Source organism: Vicia villosa, unplaced genomic scaffold (assembly GCF_029867415.1).
Source record: "Vicia villosa cultivar HV-30 ecotype Madison, WI unplaced genomic scaffold, Vvil1.0 ctg.004074F_1_1, whole genome shotgun sequence".
NCBI lineage: Eukaryota > Viridiplantae > Streptophyta > Magnoliopsida > Fabales > Fabaceae > Vicia > Vicia villosa.
The window spans coordinates 32,238-53,275 of record NW_026706368.1 but is presented as its reverse complement, the minus strand read 5'-3'; the positions used below and the strand labels follow the sequence as shown (position 1 = coordinate 53,275).

Below are 21,038 nucleotides of genomic sequence, written 5' to 3'. Positions count from 1 at the left end.
TGGTGTTCACTAATGAATTATGTTGTCTTTGATGTTACATGTTTTTGTCTATATTGAGGAGAATAGAGTAGAAAATCATAGAGCTTAATAGAAAGAAGCCTAGCATTTGTTCATGCATTTTCAAGGGTCAAACTACTAGATTTGTGCTGAGATTGTGGCTCTACTAAACTTTAGTTCTCTTATGCAATGTCTTGTAAAATTGTTTCTTGGAATGTGTTTTTGTAGTGAACTGCAGCTTTTTCTGCGGTTAAGGTTATTAATTTACTTTGTATTTTGCTTAGAAGTGATTCACCGTGTTGATGTTTGTGAATGTGCTTTGCATGTGTGTCATATACCTTATTTTGATGAGACTTTAGCCTATCAAATGTTTGAGTTGCAGAAGTAATTCTTAATTTTCTAATGATATTATTGAAGTAACATTTAGTATTTTCTTATTTATATTGATGAATGTATGTTGCTAGGTTCAATGAATTTGATGCCAGTGGTGGACCATTTTCAAAGGAGTTGATTCATTTTCAACTTTTAATTTTATAAATTTAATTAATATCTTATTGTAGAGCTGCCAGTAGTTGTATAATTGTGTTTTTGGGAGTACAGCAGTCACATTTTTGGAAATGAAATTCTGCAGGGTAATTTGAGGGACCTTTCTAATTCCAAGAGAAACCACGAACCCCACCCTCTTCCACCACCTGAGCAGGTATGTTTTCATTGACTATAATGAGTTAATTTTTGCCATTTTAGAAACATTCGGCCGCAACAATCTAGTTCTCCCAAAGACTAGATTTGGTCCTGGAGTATCTCATTTTGTTGCATTTATTTTGTTACTGACATTTAGATTCAATCATCTTTGTCCGCAGAATTGTAATAGTTTGCTCTTGCTGTTTGTGATCATCAAAATGATTCTAATTGTAGAGCTGCCAGTAGTTGTGCATTCTGACAATGAAATTTTGCAGGGTACTTTGAGGGATCTATCTACTTCTAGGAGAAACTACGAACAACACACTCTTCCGCCACCCGAGCAGGTATGCTGTCATTCACTTAGATTGGGTATTGTATAATTCTTCTAGTAAATGCATCCTTTTACCTCTTATATACAACACTTGTTATTGTTATTACTTACAGCTATTAATATTTTGAGTCAATGTGTGTTAAAATGGGTGGTTCCTATTTATGACCGTAGTTATCCCTCCGACAGGGATACGTAACGGAAAACGCCGACTTTGTCAATTAGTTTAATGTAACCATAGCTATCATTCAAATGAATGTAACATATCACTAACCCAAAAAGAACTCTGATTTTACATATCACTAACCCAAAAAGAACTCTGATTTATTAGTCCACTATGGATAAGTGTTCTTTAGTTAAGCCAGGACAGAGAGCTCATCATAAGTGGAAAGGTCCAGATAAAATCAGTAGGATATACTGCGATTGGATCGACGACTTCGACTAGAGGTATAATAACCTATATTCCCAATCTTGGAAACATGGAAATGAGGACTTATGTAATCACCATGTTGCTGAATAAGCTATGAGTATCATTCCCACATTTTAGGGTGATTTAGTGGAAAAGAGTACGCAAGGCGATATTCAATTTGAAGAACGGGAAGACATATTAACTACTGCACTTGGGTCAAGTGAACGTCCCGGTCGGATCCGCACTGCTCCTAGGGGTGTGGGCTTTAAGAAGTACTTTGGAAAAAGTTCAAACTCCAACTTAAAAGGTGTCACACAAGATGACCTCCAAGCCTTAGTGCAAAAGCTAAATGATGATTATCAAGATAGATTACAGAAAGAGCTCCAAAAACAAATAGAGCTCCAAAAACACATGAAAATTGAGATGGATGATGAGAGAGCTAAGCTCCAAAAAGAAATGAAAATCCTTCAAGAGATGCAATTAGAACTCCGCCCTAAGAGTACTAAAGAGGTACCTCGTGTTTTCTGCGTTTTATCTTAAGTGCTTCAGACTTTTAGTGAAATTTTTCTATTCAATTTTTTGGTCCTTTGCATGTGTGTTTGTTAGTTGTGTGTGCATTAAAATCTGTGAGATCTGTGAGTATGAGTTGTTAATCTGTGAGTATGGTATTTCTTTGTGGTATATCTCATATTCTCAGTGTGTTAAATAGTATATCTCATTAAAATTGGTCATAATGATTAATCTAAGGCATTACAATTGGTCATATTTCTCTTGATTTTGGTTACAGTCGTGAGGCATGGTAGTTACATTTTAAAAGCCATGCATAGTGTTGCTAGACTCATTAGCTGATGAGGTAGGTTTGTTCCCTTATGAATTAATGACCATGTTTCTGGTTACAAATTTCAACACTGGCCATATCTATTATAGTCAATGCAATATCCATGATTAAAACATGTTCCATGGGCAATCTCCATGACCATTTCAACACTGTCTTTGTTTTTTGAATAAAAATGGTCCACTTATAAGGCAAAGTAATAGTTTTCATTTACTGTCAGTTCACAACAGAAATTCATTGAAACATGAACAAAGATAGAAAATGCAGGGGAATATTTTTAGGAGCCAAACCAAATCCATGCTTTCTAATGAGGGTATTTATTTGCAACACTGTCTTTGTTTTTTGAATAAAAATGGTCCACTTAAAAGGCAAAGTAATAGTTTTCATTTACTGTCAGTTCACAACAGAAATTCATTGAAACATGAACAAAGATAGAAAATGCAGGGGAATATTTTTAGGAGCCAAACCATTTGTTTCATTTATAAATTATAAATTAACATTTGTTTCAACATTTCAAATATCTACATGGCATTTGTATCTCTAAGAATGTCAGTGAACTATTTGGATTTCTTGATCCAAATAGGACACTAATTACCACTAGAGATCCCAATGCTATTAAATCTTACATACAAGATGGGTTGGATGGCGAGTCAAAAAAATGTTACTTAGGACCATTGTTAAATAAGTAAGTACATGTTTCCTTCAAGGTTTTGTGATTTTTTTAATGTTATTTTTTGTAATATTTGAGTTTTAATGATTCTAACACTTGTTTTGAAACTACAGCAATCACTGGCAATTGTATGTTATTTGTCCCCAAGATAACGATATCTTTTGGTTTTGTTCATTAAACACAAAACCCAAGAAACGTATTAAGAACATACTTGAGGGGTAAGAAACATATAAATCAAGAGACATTATTTATACTTCATTTTTGTATCGTTTAACTGTATATTTATAAGTTATTTATGCTGCAATTTCTTTTATCAAAGCTGTAACAGGATATCAGTTATTAAGAGGTTTTGAGAATAAAAAGCCTAATTGGAAGATTGTCAAGGTAATTGCTTGATATTGTTGATATTATGAGAATGAATTCGTAATGATATGCTTCATTATAATATATTTCAGTACTAATATGCTTTGTATCTTATATGTAGACACATCATCAAAACAATGGATGGGCGTGTGGATATTATGTAATGAAGAACATGTTTGATATTGTTGATACTTCCATTGTTGAAAGATTCGATGAGGTAGTATAATTTAAAATATTTTCGTCTTGCATGTATTTATTGAAAAATATGTAAATTATTGTTTTAATATTGTTAATTTATTATATGTTGAACTTGTAGATATTTACAGACACGTCACCATATGAAAAAGAGACAATCGACCATATTCGGCAACTTTGGGCTCAAGTATTTTTGCAAATGGTTGAAAATTAAAAGGTTGAGGATCAAAAGGTTGAGGAGCAAAATCTACCCGATCAAATGCAAATGGTTGAAGAGGATAAGGAGATAGAAATGTTGCCAAAACAAAAGCCAAAGAAGAAGAAGAAGAAGAAAACTTATATATGAAGAAAGTGTTATGACTTAGTTAAAATATAATTTTCATGTACTTGAAATATTATGACTGCACATGATTTTGTATACTTTTTGGTTAATATTAAAAATATTTTGACTTAGTTAAAATATGACTTTTATAAGTATGATTTTATAGTATTTGCAATATTATGACTGAAAATAAAATATAATTAAATGGTGTTTATGAAATAGGGTGTAAATAGATATAATTGCTCATTCATAAATGGCGTATTTACACCCGATTTTTACTAAAATAGGGGGTAATTAAGAACATATTTACACCCGATTTTTACTAAAATAGGGGGTAATTAAAACACAATTAAGCCCAATTACACCCGATTTTTACTAAAATAGGGTGTACTTAAAACATAATTAAGCTCAATTACACCCGATTTTTATTAAAATAGGGGGTAATTAAAACACAATTAAGCCCAATTACACCCGATTTTTATTAAAATAGGGTGTACTTAAAACATAATTAAGCCCAATTACACCCGATTTTTATTAAAATAGGGTGTGATTAAAACGTAATTAAGCCCATTTACGCCCTATTTTTATTAAAATAGGGTGTAATTAAAACGTAATTACGCCCATTTACACCCAATTTTTATTAAAACAGGGTGTAATTAAAAACGTAATTACGCCCAATTACACCCGATTTTTATTAAAAAAGGGTGTAATTAAAAACGTAATTACGCTCAATTACACCCGATTTTTGTTAAACATAACGGGTGTAAATTCGTTAGACATTTCTCACCCTGTGGATATACACCCGATTTTTATTAAAAATAATAGGTGTAAATTTAATAAAAAACGGGTGTAAATTAACATTTTTGTACTAGTGAGTACATTAAATAACAGTACATTAATGAATTAAATTTCAAATTATATTAAATAGTATGAAACTACAAATACCGATTCTTAATAAATAACAAAAAATTCTTACATAAAAAACAAGAAAAAAAAATGAAATCCAAGCATCAAATAATAAATAAAATTGATTGCACTTTTTGATAAGAGAAGCCTAATACTATAAACGTGAGAGATTGGAATTAACAGGAAAATAAGAAACTACAATGGGAGCTCCATTTGTTTTTTCTTTGCTCTTTAACAATTTTTCTGAAGAAGAAGAAGATTTCGATTGAGATGGTTTTTCAACATAATCCGAAACTTGAGATAATGAGTTTGAAGATATGCCAAAACAATTGAAGAAGGATGAAATGAAAGCCATAAAAAAGTGATTTAGTTTGCACTATTTTGTATAGCCAAAGAAACAAATGAAACCAAGATTAAGGTGTGGCTAGATATTGAAGTGGAATTTTAGTTTATGATAGTAAGCAAAGCTAAAATAATGATTGAGTTGTGGAGTGAAATTAGGTAATGAACTTGGCGTATTTATAATGTCATTATATCATATGATATAATAACAAAAATATTAGGAAGATATAGTATTAGTCTATTTACTTAACGAACAAGGAGAATGTAAGGGACCACATATATAGATGTTTGAAAATGTTATCATGTTGAAATTTTGTGGCTGCTTTAGACACATGTTAATTATGTATTCGAAATTACAATGTTGTTTCCTTTGTCTTTTTCGGTTCTTATTTGGTGCATGAAACTTGATTTGGGGAGAAGCTGGTCTTATCATCTTGATTGAGAAATAGGACTTTGTTCTATAGAAAGATATACAAACATTATTTTACATAGTAAAGAAATTCTTGCATCTTAAATTCATTTTTTATTTATTTTAAAACAACTAATAAGGAGAAAAAAATTTAAAATTCATTTAAAATTTAATTTTTTTTAATTAGAATTATGGGATGGTTGTGATAGTAGAATAGAGATACATTTTATTTAAAAAAAATTTTAATTGATAAAAAAGTTGTAATTGATTGTGTAAGAATACTTGTTATAAATTGATGTTGTGTCTATCTAAATTTTTTTCCACATAGTGTTATAAACCGATGAGTAGTCATAGTCGAAAACAATCTAAACGTCGAGTGATTGAGAAACATGAAAGGCATAAAATTTTAAGGAATTTTGTCTCCGGATCATGATTTGACATCTATGGTAATTTATACATGGTTTTTATTATGGTTTATGGAGATTGAAATTAAGGTATGACATACTCGGATGTCATTCACGATGTCAAGAGATCTGATCTATTATTAAAGTAGTAGAGGCAGAATAGAAAGATCCCTCATTTATTAATTACTCCTAAACAAGAGTCAATGAGACCTGGGATCACACATGTTCAGTAAATTTAACCAGATTGTAACATTTAAATGGTTTTGTTCAGGAACAGCTAACACTTCTGAACCTGATGTTATAAACGATGTCATAACATTTATAACTGAACAAACAAAGCAGAAGATAAATAACACAGTTAATTGTTAACCCAGTTCGGTCTAACTATCTACTCTGGGACTACCAATCCAGGAAGAAGATTTCACTATCAGTAGTACTATCTTATGAAAACAACCTCTGGTTTACAGATAAACAACCTCGGGTTTACCTAGTCACTACCCAATGCAACCTTTATCTTAGAACTCCATCCAAGACAAGAGAACCTCTGCTCACTCCCTAGTGATACCTAACTGTTACAACCCTGCAACAACTATTTACACAATTAACAATGCACAATAACTTGATCTTGCTTCACAGCTTCGATCAAGGATACAATACTTAATTCTTACCTATAGGTTTCAAGTGAGGACAATCACTTCTCTTACCTACAGGTTTCGAGAAGGACAAGGCATCCATCCCACAACCTGGGTGGTCTACCTATAGAAACCCTAATAACTACATCGTTTTTAAACAAGGTTTTCTATATCAAACTAGGTTACAAAGATTCCTATTTACAACCTGATATCAATTGGACTTGGGCTTACAATTCGCAACATTACTTGCTGTTACAAATATGCAGAAATTCATCTAAGTCCAGCATCCAGGTTCTAAACCTAATAAGTACTAAGTATCCCGTCAAAGTACTAAACAACTTTTCAGTTAGAATTTTCTACTCACACTAGGTCATTCTGACTGATTACCTCTTCATATTTATACTTTCTTTTCTTGGCAAATAAACAAAAAAGAACTGAAGATCTTGAGATGATGTTGTAACATCAAATATGACATCATCCTTCATGGTTCTTGATTCACATCTTTAATGTCAAAATGACAACACTCGGGGTAGTAACAAAATAATCCAATTATCAGCAATATCCAGACATATCAAGGGATAAAATAGTCAGCATCTCAATAAGCTTTTCTTCAGACTTTCATTCTGATTTTGAGATGATGGATGCCATAGTCTGTACCTATAGAGGAGATCCCCTCAGTTTGATTTCTAGAATAGACTTAGTTATAGCATGACACTAATTTAGTCAGGTTCATCTGACTTCCTTGATTTCAAACAAACTACCCTTTCTGGATAACAACTAAGGCAGTACACATTCTTGACCATATTTCACTGTGATTGAAACACAGTATTCAGCTCTAACAATTGCTCTATGGTTATGAATACTTATCTGGTTTCGTTGATCAGAGGAAACTCCCAGATATAGGCTCATCTTAAGTACAACATAAAGGATCAGAAAGGAATACCTTCATGAGTTTTCTTAGTAGCACTGAGCACATGTTAATTGTGTCCTAATTAACTTAGCCAGATGTCTCCTCTTCCAGACTAGTAGTAGGTTCCAAACCAATGTTCTCACATTACATTAGTTTAGCACCAGAACATTTGTTCTTCTGCTGGTAGCTGCATACCAGTTCTTAATGTCCTAACATCCAGTAGGACATTTGTTCCTCCTTCTAGGAACACTCAGCCTTGAAATTTTCGAGGTACACACTTGCAGATAATTATGAATATCATTGATCAGTTGACATTCATCAGCTCTAATAAACCATGTCATTATGAGTGGACTTGAGATATTACTCAAGTATCTTTGACACTTTAATTATAGTTGTCAATTTCTGTCTACATTCTGTTGAACCTTCATAACCCTTGGGTTTCTCAGAGACTGTGCAGCGGAAAATAGTCATATCTCAACAGAATTCACATAATGCTTACTTTAAGTGTTAGTATAAAGCATGACAACTACAGATTAATTGATGCTCAATTTTGCACAATGCTTGCTTCTGCATCAAGCAACAGACTAGACATAACCAAGATCCTGACCTGTCAAACTCACATAAATACAGAGGTTACCTTATCAATGTCTTCACTCTCGCATGAAGGTTTTGATGCCATTCTTCTATCCACAGATACCAGTTGAATTAGTTCTGAAATTCAAGTTCTTCACTCCCGCATGAAGTCTTTGGATTTAGCACTCCTTGTTCCAGCATCAAAGCTCTTAGGTCAGGCAGGTCTAATCATATAGGTCCATCCTCCACTTCAAGGGACCATACAATATGAAAATTCTTTGTTCAAACAATCTTCTACCTTTACCACAACCAAAATATATCCCTCATGGATCTCATCTAGAAACAGACAGGATGCCTGCTCTGATACCAATTGAAATTCTGGTATGATAGACTCGGATGTCATTCATAATGTCAAGACATTTGATCTGTTATTAATGTAGCAGAGGCAGAATAGAAAGATCTCTCATTTATTAATTACTCCTAAACCGGAGTCAATGAGACCCGGGATCACACGTGTTCAGTAAATTTAACCAGATTGTAACATTTAAATGGTTCTGTTCAGGAACAGCTAACACTTCTGAACCTGATGTTATAAACGATGTCATAACATTCATAACTGAGCAAACATTGCAGAAGATAAATAACACAGTTAATTTTTAACCCAGTTCGGTCTAACTACCTACTCTGGGGGCTACCAAGCCAGGAAGAAGATTTCACTATCAGTAGTACTATCTTATGAAAACAACCTCTGGTTTACAGATAAACAACCTCAGGTTTACCTAGTCACTACCCAATGCAACCTTTATCTTAGAACTCCATCCAAGACAAGAGAACCTCTGCTCACTCCCTAGTGATACCTAACTGTTACAACCCTGCAACAACTATTTACACAATTAACAATGCACAATAACTTGATCTTGCTTCACAGCTTCGATCAAGGATACAATACTCAATTCTTACCTATAGGTTTCAAGTGAGGACAATCACTTCTCTTACCTACAGGTTTCGAGAAGGACAAGGCATCCATCCCACAACCTGGGTGGTCTACCTATAGAAACCCTAATAACTACATCGTTTTTAAACAAGGTTTTCTATATCAAACTAGGTTACAAAGATTCCTATTTATAACCTGATATCAATTGGACTTGGAATTACAATTCGCAACATTACTTGTTGTTACAAATATGCAGAAATTCATCTAAGTCCAGCATCCAGTTTCTTCAATCTTCTGATCTGATTCTTCCTGAATCTTCAATCTTCTGATCTGATTCTTCAAATATTCTTTTGACCTTTAAAACTGCGCCACATAAGATTACAAAATATTCTTCGAATATCCTGTATCTGTTGAGTACAAACTGAATCTTTCTTCCAGTTCTGCAGGCATGATGTCATGAGTTGATGTCAGGACATTCCATATAACATTTTGCTTGTACCTGTTTTGTTCATTTTATATTTGCAAGATTCACAATTGAACTTTTTGCTGCTATTATATGTTTTAGCCAAACATTAGACAATAATACAAAACAGACAGAGCATCAACAGAGATTAATTAATAACCTCTGGGAGAAATTCTTGCATTGACACGACCATAAATCTATTTCTTAGGCACAACCAATAAGAAGAGAGTAATTTTTTAATTTATTTTTATTTTAATTTTATTTTTAATTGAATTCATGGGGTGGTTGAGATTATGAAGGAGAGAGGAAATTCTTGATTTATTTTTTAATTAATTAAAATTTTGTGATTGGTTGTGTGTAAAACAATTTCTTATATCCGTGTCCACCTAAGAATTTTTCTAACCTTTGGTCTAATTATTGTCGTACGATGTTGGAATATAATTCAATATGTTATTCGATGGCTTCTTTCAACTATGAGTTTATAGAGCTATTTTGGAATTTTAAGATGATTTATTATTTTTGTACTTAACAATTTGTGAATTTTTTTTTTAAATAACCATGTTTAATAAAAAAAATTACCAAAAAAACTATGTTTTTGGGGTATTTACCAAATTGCCTAGGTTTGGAAAGACAAATAAGTGGATGCGCCATTCCATTTGGCACAAAGGTACCTTACTAGCCATTTCAAATGGCGCAAATGTTGTAGAATTTAGGGCACATTCATGTTAGCCAATCCATTTGGCGCATGCATTCATCATGTAACACATATGCGCCATTTCATTTGGCTCCTATGTGTTGTGCCTTTTTTTTTCAAAATTAACTCGTTTCAGGTATTTTCGCGCAAAGTTTTTGATTCCGGTCTTTTATTTTCGTAAAAACGTCTGATAAACCGAGTTCATAAAATTCTTATTAACCCTAAATAAGGTTTGCATCGTCGATTTCAGTTTTTTACTAAAGCACAATTTATTGATGAAAGACTGAGGAAAGGTTACAAGAGTTGGCAAGCGAAATTGATACATTGTCGTAAAAGAAAAATACAGAGTAGATTAAACTTGCGACAAGGTCGAGCCACGATTAGGGCATCTTTTTTTATCGTGCCCCACCTGACGACAAATGCTGCATTTTTTTTCCAATTTGTCGTGGACGTCCATTTCGGTTCTAATCCGCATACTATTGGGGCGACCCTTTTTCTTTCGCCGTATTGCGTCGTTATGCCAAACTACCTCCCCATCATACTTAGGCCAGTAATCCTCCTTGTTTACAACTGGAAATGCAGCACTGTAAACTCAGAGTAATGTTTGAGCCTTGTAAATTGGAGACAGTAATGATTTTGCATCGCGGTGCGCAAACGCACATGCAGCTATGACATGTGAGCAAGACATATGAAAAGCTTTAAACCTTCCACAGTCGCACCAATCTTCGTCTAGCAGAACCCTATATTATTGTCTTGGCAAACCCTCATTGTGGTCAATTGTTTCGCGCACACTGAACGTGCGGTTGAATCGGTCGAAAGAAGTTACTTGATGAGTGTTTGCTTTTGCCGATTGCTGTTGCATAAACTTCATACAACTATCACTTAACAGTTGACCAGATTGTCTAACATCACCCCATTTCCTGCCTCTCATTGAGAAGAGCGAATCCATCCTAAAGTAGGTTGCCTCCACTAGTGTAGTGATAGGATGGTTACGAATGCCTTTGAAAACTCCATTCATGGATTCCACCAGATTTTGTCGTCATATGGCCCCATCGCACACCTTTGTCATAAGCCCTTGTCCATTTCTCCCCAGATAAGTTATCTATCCAACTTCCTGCATCTGGATTTGTTATTACAATCTCACTCCGATAATGCTGAAATGTGGTTTGCGTTAATGCGTAACCAGTATTGACCAGGGCCTTTCTGAGATGTCTGTCCTTGATCTCCCGCATGAAGTTCTGGGCGATGTGGCGAATACAATAGACGTGTGTTATACCCCAAAATTTGTCCGCATCTTTTTCAGAAAGAAGGCAACAGACTTCTGTCCAAAAATTGGGAGTTTCATATAATCTTGGATTTTATTTCATAAACATCCTGATTTTGTGAATACTCGGTTTTTAGAATTTTTCTTATACGGTATTTTGGTTCGTTGTTGAATTTATTCTTACCCAAACGCCAAATACTGTTTATCACTTTACACACGCTGTTTATTTGAGATTTATTTGCAGATAAATAGTACTGACGCAATTGGTACAAAATTAAATTTTGCAGGCCAAAGTCCGGGGGTTCAGACTGTACTGGTAACAAGTAAATTATTATTAGTTTTTGTTTCCCACTAATTTTTGAACTATATATTATTATTTTCAAAATCTCTTCTAATATTTTCAAAACCTCTTCCTTTCTTTTCAAATCTCTTTCTTTCAAATCAAATCCTAACTTTATTCTATACATCTGTTAGCTGAAGATTTCGTTTTGTAGTATTTGTCCTGCGAAGAAGTAGAAAATCGAAGGAAAGATGGTTACTGATAGCCATCCCTTAAAAATAAAAGAATGGCTACTGATGGTCATGCTTCGAGAATAAAGATTTCTAAGTTCGCTATGAAGATAATGAATACTGAAAGCTAGTGAAAAGTATGTGTCTTCGAGGACTTAGACAAAATTTATAAATATATTCAAGTATTACTACTTAGCGTATTTTCGTAGTGTTTTAATACACTGCCACGCGTCGAAGACGGACTCAGGCGGGAAGATTTGAAATTCGAAGACGGTTTCGTAACTGTCCAAGCAACAGATGGCGTCGCTAGAAGTTCTTATGAGAAACGTGGCAGCAGATTAGTGTAGGACCGTTAAGGTCGAAACTAGTATAAATAGGAGTCTTAATGTTAGGATTCTGTGTGTTCATTTTGTACAAATCACTCACATATTTACTCAAGTATCAAGCGTTAAGAGAAAGAGTTCGCTGAGAAAATGTACGTATGACACCACCACTTTAATACATGTGTATTATCTTTTGTTTTCAAATATCTTCCAAAATTACTGCATTTCGTTTACTTCTTGCCATTTACATTTCTGTATCTTTACTTTAATGTCATTTACTTTCGAATTACTTTCATGTTATTTACTTTCAAAGTCTTTAATGTTTCTGCAGTTTAAAATTCTTTACGTTTTAATAGTCCTTTTAATTTCATATGTTATGTTGCTTATCTTTTCGTTGAAGTCACAATTGTATATAACAAAGTGATTATCAAGACTATTTGTTCTTTAATCGAACAACGCTTATTGAAGAAGACAAATCATGAATATGGTTCGAATGAACGTTGATAACAATCTTCTTGACTATGTGTCCTAGGATCAATCTAGTCGATCCTGCGAGTAACCAAATCATATTTATTATAGTTTGGAAGACTAGCGGTTGTTTACCGAAAATCACCGTAAACAAATTGGCACGCCCAGTGGGACAGTGTCAAGCAGATTGTTTTAATCAATTGCTTTATTTTTGTCTAGACAATATCAAGATCTTGTATGAACCTTAGGAACGGTAAATTAAAGAACAGTGCACAACCGATTCCCAAACGAAGGTACAACAAGAAAATGGTCGTTACGGCCAGTGCAGGGGGTGATCGAGATCCCCCACAAGGTTCAGGATCAGGAGCGGCAAATTCGACTTCTACTCAAGGAACACGAGATGCAACGGGTCCAAATGGATCGAGACCTGCAGATAATTCTCAGGCTTTGCCTGAAAATAATACAGGGCCTTCAGGGACTATTCCAGTTTCAGTGTCGACAACCGCACCCTCATCCACAAGCGCAGAGGACGTATTGTTTGCCTCGACAAATGCTGCAAATAATTTGTCTGGTCAAGGCACGAATTCTGCTTTCGAATGGAGACCAAATAGTTCATATGGAATGCCATACCCATATGGAACAGGCGTACGAGGGGCAGGACCTATATATGCCCCAACTAACAATGCGACATTTTCACCGAATGGTAGTTCAGTGGGTCGAAGTGCACATAACACTAGTTTTTCTACCCAGGTGCCCCACTTTACCACAAATAACCAAGCAGCATTTCGACAAGAAATGGATGCAAGCAACCATGATATGGTGGGGGTTTTGGCCAGAGAATTAACTTCAGTTTTAAGCCCACTAATGGCAAATGTTACTACTACAAATAGAGAAAACATGGAGACTTTCCAAAAGATATCATCTCAAATGAATCGAATGGCGGAATTCATGGGAGTAACACCACCTAAAAGGAAAGACAAACAGCCTTCGAATCAAGAAGAGAAGCCCATTTTGGAACGTGTACAAGATATAGTTCCGTCATCTAGGACAGCCACTAGGGATGTAGGCCCCTCACGAAGAACAGAGATGTTCGAAGGAACTCCAGTAATTAACTTAGAAGCTTCAAATCAAAGAGCCGTCCCCGTTCGACAGGAAACGGAGGAGGAGCGACCCAGATTAAGGATTGTGGGTAGGAACGAACACCCAGATGAGGTTGTTCAAAGAGTCAGAAGAGAAAATCTGGCTACAGAAAATAACTTTACTGCCATGATAGAAAGGGTTATGGCTAATAATGGCCTTAGTACTGGACTTAGACGTCCAAATTATACATCCCCTATATCAGATTATATCATGCAGACAGAATTGCCTAGGGGCACTAAGGTACCCAAATTTACAAAATTTTCAGGCGAAACTAATGAGTCAACGGTGGAACATATTGCTAGATATTTGACAGAAGCAGGAGACTTAGCGGGAAACGAGGATTTAAGGATCAAATATTTCCCTAGTTCGCTGACAAAGAATGCCTTCATCTGGTTTACTACTTTGCCACCAAATTCGATAGATGCATGGGCATACTTGGAAAGGCTTTTCCATGAGCAATTCTACATGGGTCAAACTAAGATAAGTTTGAAAGAATTGGCCAGTGTTAAAAGAAAATTCACAGAAACAATTGATGATTATTTGAATAGGTTCCGTTTCTTGAAATCAAGGTGTTTTACAACAGTCCCAGAGCATGAACTTGTCGAAATGGCTGCAGGTGGTCTAGATTATTCAATAAGAAAGAAACTAGATACCCAATACCTTAGGGACATGGCCCAATTAGCAGACAGGGTTCGACAAGTCGAACGCCTGAAAGCAGAAAAAGTTAGGGCGAATAAAAGTTATAAGAAAGAAAGAGTAGCGTACGTCGAAGCCGAGGACGCTGACGATGAGTCTTTCAATGACTCATATAGCCCTGAAGAAGTCAAAATAGGCTTGGCTGAATTGAAAGAAGCGCCACCTTACGCCTGCAAATTGCTAAATCCTGCAAATGGAAAAAACCCAGTAGAAAACGATAAGAATGATAGGTTCCCTAAGAAAACTTATACATTCGACATTACCAAGTGTGATGAAATATTTGATTTATTGGTAAAGGATGGCCAAATGATACTACCTCCAAATTCAAAAATTCCTCCGTTGGAACAACGGAAGAAAAGAGGTTTTTGTAAATATCATGGGTTTTTAGGCCATAAAACTTCTCAATGTTTTCTTTTCAGGGATCTAATTCAAAATGCTCTCAATGATGGAAGGTTGAAGTTTGCTGACAAGACCAAGAGTCATATGAGGGTCGATACCAATCCCCTGAACATTGCTGACGCCAGCCTCTGTGAGGTAGAAGATATCAACATGGTGGAGGCATCTGAAGTTGAAGTTGTGGAAACTAAAGCAATGTTCAATGGAAAGCAGGCTACTGAAGGCCTAAAAGGTGACATAGTCTTCAACACTGTTGTTGAAGAATCTTCCAAGACAGAAATAACTGAAGCATCGAAGGAAGAAAACAGTGAGGCCACTGAAGACCTCAGGATGAAACTCCTGAAAATCCAGATCTCTGAAGTTCCTCCAGCAGCGGTTAACATGGTCAGCGCCAGACGACCAGTGTCTGAATTTGGTGAACTAGAGACATGGCTGACGAGGCAAAATGGGGGCATCGAAGTTTCCCCAAGAACCGAAAGCCTCAAAGAATATCTCTGGAATTTCCACGAGAGAAATGGTGGTAAGCAATGGATGTGTCCAAGGTGTTCGATCATGCTGAATCGAAGGGTCGAAGCCAACTTCGAAAGGGTTCGACGCGAAAGATGGGAACACCCAAGAAGAGAGCCAAATCCCCTACTACAACTGTACCCAAAGATGGAGGAAAGCTTGGTAGGATTTTTGGTCAGATGCCACAAAGAAAACACTGAAGTTGCTCTGTGCCCAAGATGTAGGGCAGTCTATGATGAAATGCTAGCACGATCATTCGAACGTGTGTACTGCTACATGAGTCGAGAAACTCAGGGGTTGCGTCCTAACCTGTACGGTTTCGACATATGGACTCCAACAAAGAGGCCTGATAGCCCACACCCCAGAGCTCGAAGGGTAACTTTCAAAATCCCTGCAGATGCGCCAAGGGATAGGTGGGTGCAAGCTGATGCTAGAACCAACAAATGGCGAAGTTGGGACCAAGGTGGTAGAACTACAATGGTGTATAGGAAACAATTTCAAAGACCAAATCGAGAGGCGTATCGATTGGAGAATTATAAAGGAAAAAATCCTATGTCTCGGTCCCAGTGGAGAAGGCATCAGAGAATAAAAAAGGCTCAGAAGGAATACAGGCCAAGAGAAGCTGGAGAATCTAGTAGCAACCAAGTCCCATACCAGGGGGCGAAGTCAAACAAACCTCCGGTGGAACGCAGATTATTCGAAGCTGAAAAACTCTTGGATGAAGAAGAAAAGATGCGTTCAAATTCCTGGAAAGAAGAGGATAGAATGACAAATGATTTTGATTCTGATGGAGTGTCATCTATAAACTTGAATTGCAATGTTGTTTCCGTACTCCCTCACGAGTTTAATCAGGAAACTGAAGTGGAAGACTGTGAAGAGGCTGATATCGAAGAAATGACAAAACACAGACCTGTGTGTTACTATGTGCTGAATAATGGTGCAGTAGAAGAGCAGAATGCTTTCTTCGAAAGGCCTGATGAGGGTATGCGAAATCATTTGAAGCCACTCTATATCAGGGCTAAGATTGAGAACGTTGGCATTAATAAAGTCCTAGTTGATGGGGGAGCAGCAGTGAACCTAATGCCTCAATACATGCTAAAAAGAATTGGTATGTTCGATACGGATATAAGGCCACATAACATGGTTTTATCTAACTACGAAGGCAAAATAGAACAAACACTAGGAGTTGTTCAAGTCAATTTGACAGTAGGCTCAGTTACCAGGCCAACCATGTTCATGGTTATACCAGCAAAAGCAAACTACAACCTTTTGCTTGGTAGGGAATGGATTCATGGGGTAGCAGTTGTGCCCTCAACAATGCATCAGAGGGTGACAATTTGGAGAGAAGATGGTATAGTGGAGAATATCGAAGGTGATCAGAGTTACTACATGGCTGAAGTCAACCAGGTGAACAAAACCAACTTCGATAGGAACCTGGCAAACATAGGCCCTTGTCATGCTGCAGAAGAGATGTATACCCCAAATAAAAATGCATTGTACTATTTAACTTTACACCCAAATGGATTCCAATGGGATAGAGAGATCATGGATGGTCCACCAGATACAGCACCATTGGAGAATTATCCGACAATACGACCAACAGGCTGGGACGATGACATTAATCATGTCTGAGTCTTCGTTCTTCGAAAAGATTTCGGCCTATGTGGCCGAGAACAAAAGGAAGGCGGCTCTCGAAGCCGAACTATCAAATACAAAGATAGATGCAGTTCTAACCAAAGAAGGAATAACAGAATTGGAGATACGTACGAGTTTCGAACTCCCTGAACACACGACTCCAGACGAAGAGATCATAAGAGAAGAACCAAACCGAAGGTTGGATGCAATATACGACGAGGAACCTTTGGGATTCGAAAAAGACCCAATGGCGTCGAACATAAAGATGTTGGCCCAAGATCCACTTGAAGAAGTAAATCTTGGAGACAATGATCAGAAAAGGATAACATATATCAGCGCGAAACTAGAACCAGAATTGAAAGCAACGGTCATCAAAATGCTGAAAGAAAACAAAGATTGTTTTGCTTGGGACTATGATGAGATGCCTGGTCTAGGAAGGGATTTAGTCGAACTAAAATTTACAATAAAAGAAGGGAAGAAGCCCATAAAGCAAACTCCCAGAAGATTCGCGCCAGAGATTCACTCGAAGATTAAAGCAAAGGTCGAAAGACTCTTAGGTTGCAAATTTATCCAAACTACAAGGTATGTTGAGTGGATTGCTAATATAGTACCTGTAATTAAAAAGAATGGCTCATTAAGAGTATGCATAGACTTTCGTGACCTTAATGCAGCTACTCCTAAAGACGAGTATCCCATGCCTGTAGCAGAAATGCTAGTAGACTCAGCCGCAGGTTTTGAGTATTTGAGCATGTTGGATGGATATTCGGGATACAATCAAATTTTTATAGCAGAAGATGATGTATCCAAGACAGCATTTCGTTGCCCAGGGGCAATAGGCACTTACGAATGGGTTGTGATGCCTTTTGGTTTGAAAAACGCTGGGGCAACTTATCAAAGAGCAATGAATTCTATATTTCATGACTTTATAGAAACATTCATGCAAGTATATATAGATGACATTGTGGTAAAATCTACCTCGGGTATGAGTCATCTCGATCATCTGAGCCAATCATTCGAAAGAATGAGGAAATATGGCTTGAAGATGAACCCTCTTAAATGTGCTTTCTTTGTGCAGGCAGGTGATTTCTTGGGTTTCGTAGTCCACAAAAAGGGATAGAAATTAACCAGAACAAGACGAAAGCCATTAGGGAAACCAAGTCCCCATCCACGAAGAAAGAACTACAATCATTATTGGGTAAGATAAATTTCTTAAGGAGATTTATCTCTAACTTGAGTGGACGCACGCAGGCTTTCTCCCCTCTACTTCGGCTTAAGCAAGAAAAATTCGAATGGCGTGCTGAACATCAAGAAGCTTTCGATCAGATAAAGCAATACTTGACTTGTCCACCAATTCTGTCTCCCCCAAATGGGAAGAAGCACATGCGCCTATACATTTCAGCGTCAGATAAAACAATAGGCAGCATGCTGGCCCAGGAAGATGAGAATGGCATCGAAAGAGCCATTTATTACTTAAGTAGAGTACTCAATGATGCAGAGACTAGATACACTGATATAGAAAAACTCTGCCTTTGTTTGTATTTCTCTTGTATCAAACTTAAGTATTATATAAAGCCAGTTGATGTTTACGTTTCATCTCATTGTGATGTTATTAAACATATGTTATCTAAGCCAATACTACATAGTCGAATTGGCAAGTGGGCTTTGGCCCTTACTGAATATTCATTAATATTTCAGCCTCTCAAGGCAATGAAAGGTCAGGTTGTGTCAGACTTCATTGTCGACCATGCGGTGGTTGAGAATCATCAGCATTATGTGGACTTAAAACCTTGGAAGTTATACTTCGATGGTTCAACGCATAGAGAGGGTACTGGGGTCGGAATGTTGATAATTTCTCCTGATGGAATTTCAACAAAGCTCAAGTTTAAAATCGAAGGTCCATTATGCTCCAACAATGAAGCTGAATACGAAGCATTAATTGCTGGACTTGAGGCTTTGTTAGAATTGGGGGCAACCAGAGTCGAAATTAAAGGAGACTCCGAATTGGTCATTAAACAATTGACAAAGGAATACAAGTGTATCAAAGAGAATTTGATCATGTATTTTGTCATCGCAAATAGGCTACTCAAGAAATTCGAATATGTGGAATTAAAACACGTATCAAGGGTGAATAACCAGGAAGCAAACGACTTGGCACAATTAGCTTCAGGATATAAAGTATCAAAAGAAAAGTTGGAAGAATTGATTGAAGTAAGAGGAAGAGCAATGTTTACTAAACTTTCGCCAAGTGATCTAGAGAACTCACAATTGGGTTATGCCAACAAAGAACAATTCGAAGTACTAAATATAGACTCGTTGGCAGACACAGATTGGAGGAGTCCAATTATTAACTACCTAAAAAACCCTTCGACGGATACAGACAGGAAAATCAAGTATAGAGCATTGTCATATTTTCTGATGGGAAATGAATTGTTCAAGAAAACTCCTGAAGGGGTATTGTTGAAATGCTTGGGTGAAGCGGAAGCATATTTGGCTCTGTCGAACGTACATAGTGGGGCATGTGGTGCACATCAAGAAGGGCACAAAATGAAATGGCTCTTGTTTCGTTATGGGATGTATTGGTCTTCGATGTTAAAGGATTGCATAGAGTTTGTGAAAGGGTGCCAAGAGTGCCAAGAACATGCAGGTATCCAACACGCTCCAGCAAACGAATTAAGTACGATAGTAAAACCATGGCCTTTCAGGGGATGGGCATTAGATTTGATTGGAGAAATTCACCCCAAGTCATCTAAAGGTCAAAGGTACATTTTGGTAGGAATAGACTATTTCACAAAATGGGTTGAAGCAATACCACTGGCAAATGTGGATCAAGAGGCTGTGATTGAGTTTATTCAAAAACACATTATATATAGGTTTGGAATCCCAGAAAGTATAACAACCGATCAGGGATCAGTCTTTACTGGACGAAAAATGCAAGACTTTGCCAGAGAAATAGGTTTCAAGTTATTTACTTCTACACCTTACTACGCTCAAGCAAATGGACAGGTTGAAGCAGCAAACAAAATAATAATTGGCCTTATTAAGAAACATGTAGGAAAGAAACCTAAGAGCTGGCATAAGACTTTAGATCAAGCACTCTGGGCTTGTCGGACATCTCCAAAAGAAGCTACAAATACAACTCCTTTCCAGTTGACATTTGGACATGATGCAGTACTCCCAATTGAGATATGTTTGCAATCGGTAAGAATACAAAGACAAGCAGACATTCCTCCCAACGTATACTGGGAGTTAATGATGAATGAGTTAGTAGATTTGGACGAAGACAGACTTCGAGCACTGGAAATGATAAAAAGGCAAAAGGAAAGAGTGTCCAGAGCATATAATAAAAAGGTGAAAGGTAAAACTTTTGTTAATAATGACTTAGTTTGGAAAGTTATTTTACCTGTAGATCGAAAGAATCAGGCGCTTGGTAAATGGTCCCCACATTGGGAAGGACCCTTTCGAATCTTGAAAGTATTCTCGAACAATGCTTACGAAATTGAAGAATTAGCAGAAGATCGTAGGATCTTAAGAGTAAACGGGAAATATTTGAAGAGATATAAACCAAGTATGTACGAAGTAAAGATTGCAAAAACGTAGATACGCAGGGTACTACGAAAAGCCAAAATGGTCAGGCATGTGCCAAAACATATACGCCACATTGATCAAAATGGCTTTGCGATCAGAATAAGTTTTAAATGGAAGGAAAAGAGTCTAAGGAGACACCAAAATATTTTTCATTTTAAAGCATAGAAGTACATGCATTACAAAAAGATCCAAAGAACAGGATCTGAGATTAAAAAAAAAAAAAGGCATAAAAAAGAAAAAAACCTAAGGTAAAAATTAGCTAGTTGATCCTTTGGTCTAAGCCTTCCAAGGACAGCACAGGCGAGGGTTCAGCTTCGAACATATCCCTGGCTCCAGAATCACGCATCCTCCTCACTACACCTTTCTTAAGGAAAATGTAACTGAAGAGTCTCCCGTATGGAAGACAGGTCACACTCCCTCGACGGTCGACACCGATAGAGACAACTT

At 36.5% G+C, this 21,038-nt stretch overlaps 1 long non-coding RNA gene across 1 annotated transcript; it reads left to right on the top strand.

Annotated features, from left to right (window-relative positions):
* Positions 1–3,238: 3,238 nt before the first annotated feature.
* LOC131641780 (uncharacterized) lies at positions 3,239–3,851 on the top strand. Its single transcript, XR_009295617.1, has 3 exons — positions 3,239–3,304; positions 3,405–3,500; positions 3,600–3,851. It is a non-coding gene; the product is annotated as an uncharacterized LOC131641780 (long non-coding RNA).
* The last annotated feature ends 17,187 nt before the right edge of the window (positions 3,852–21,038 follow it).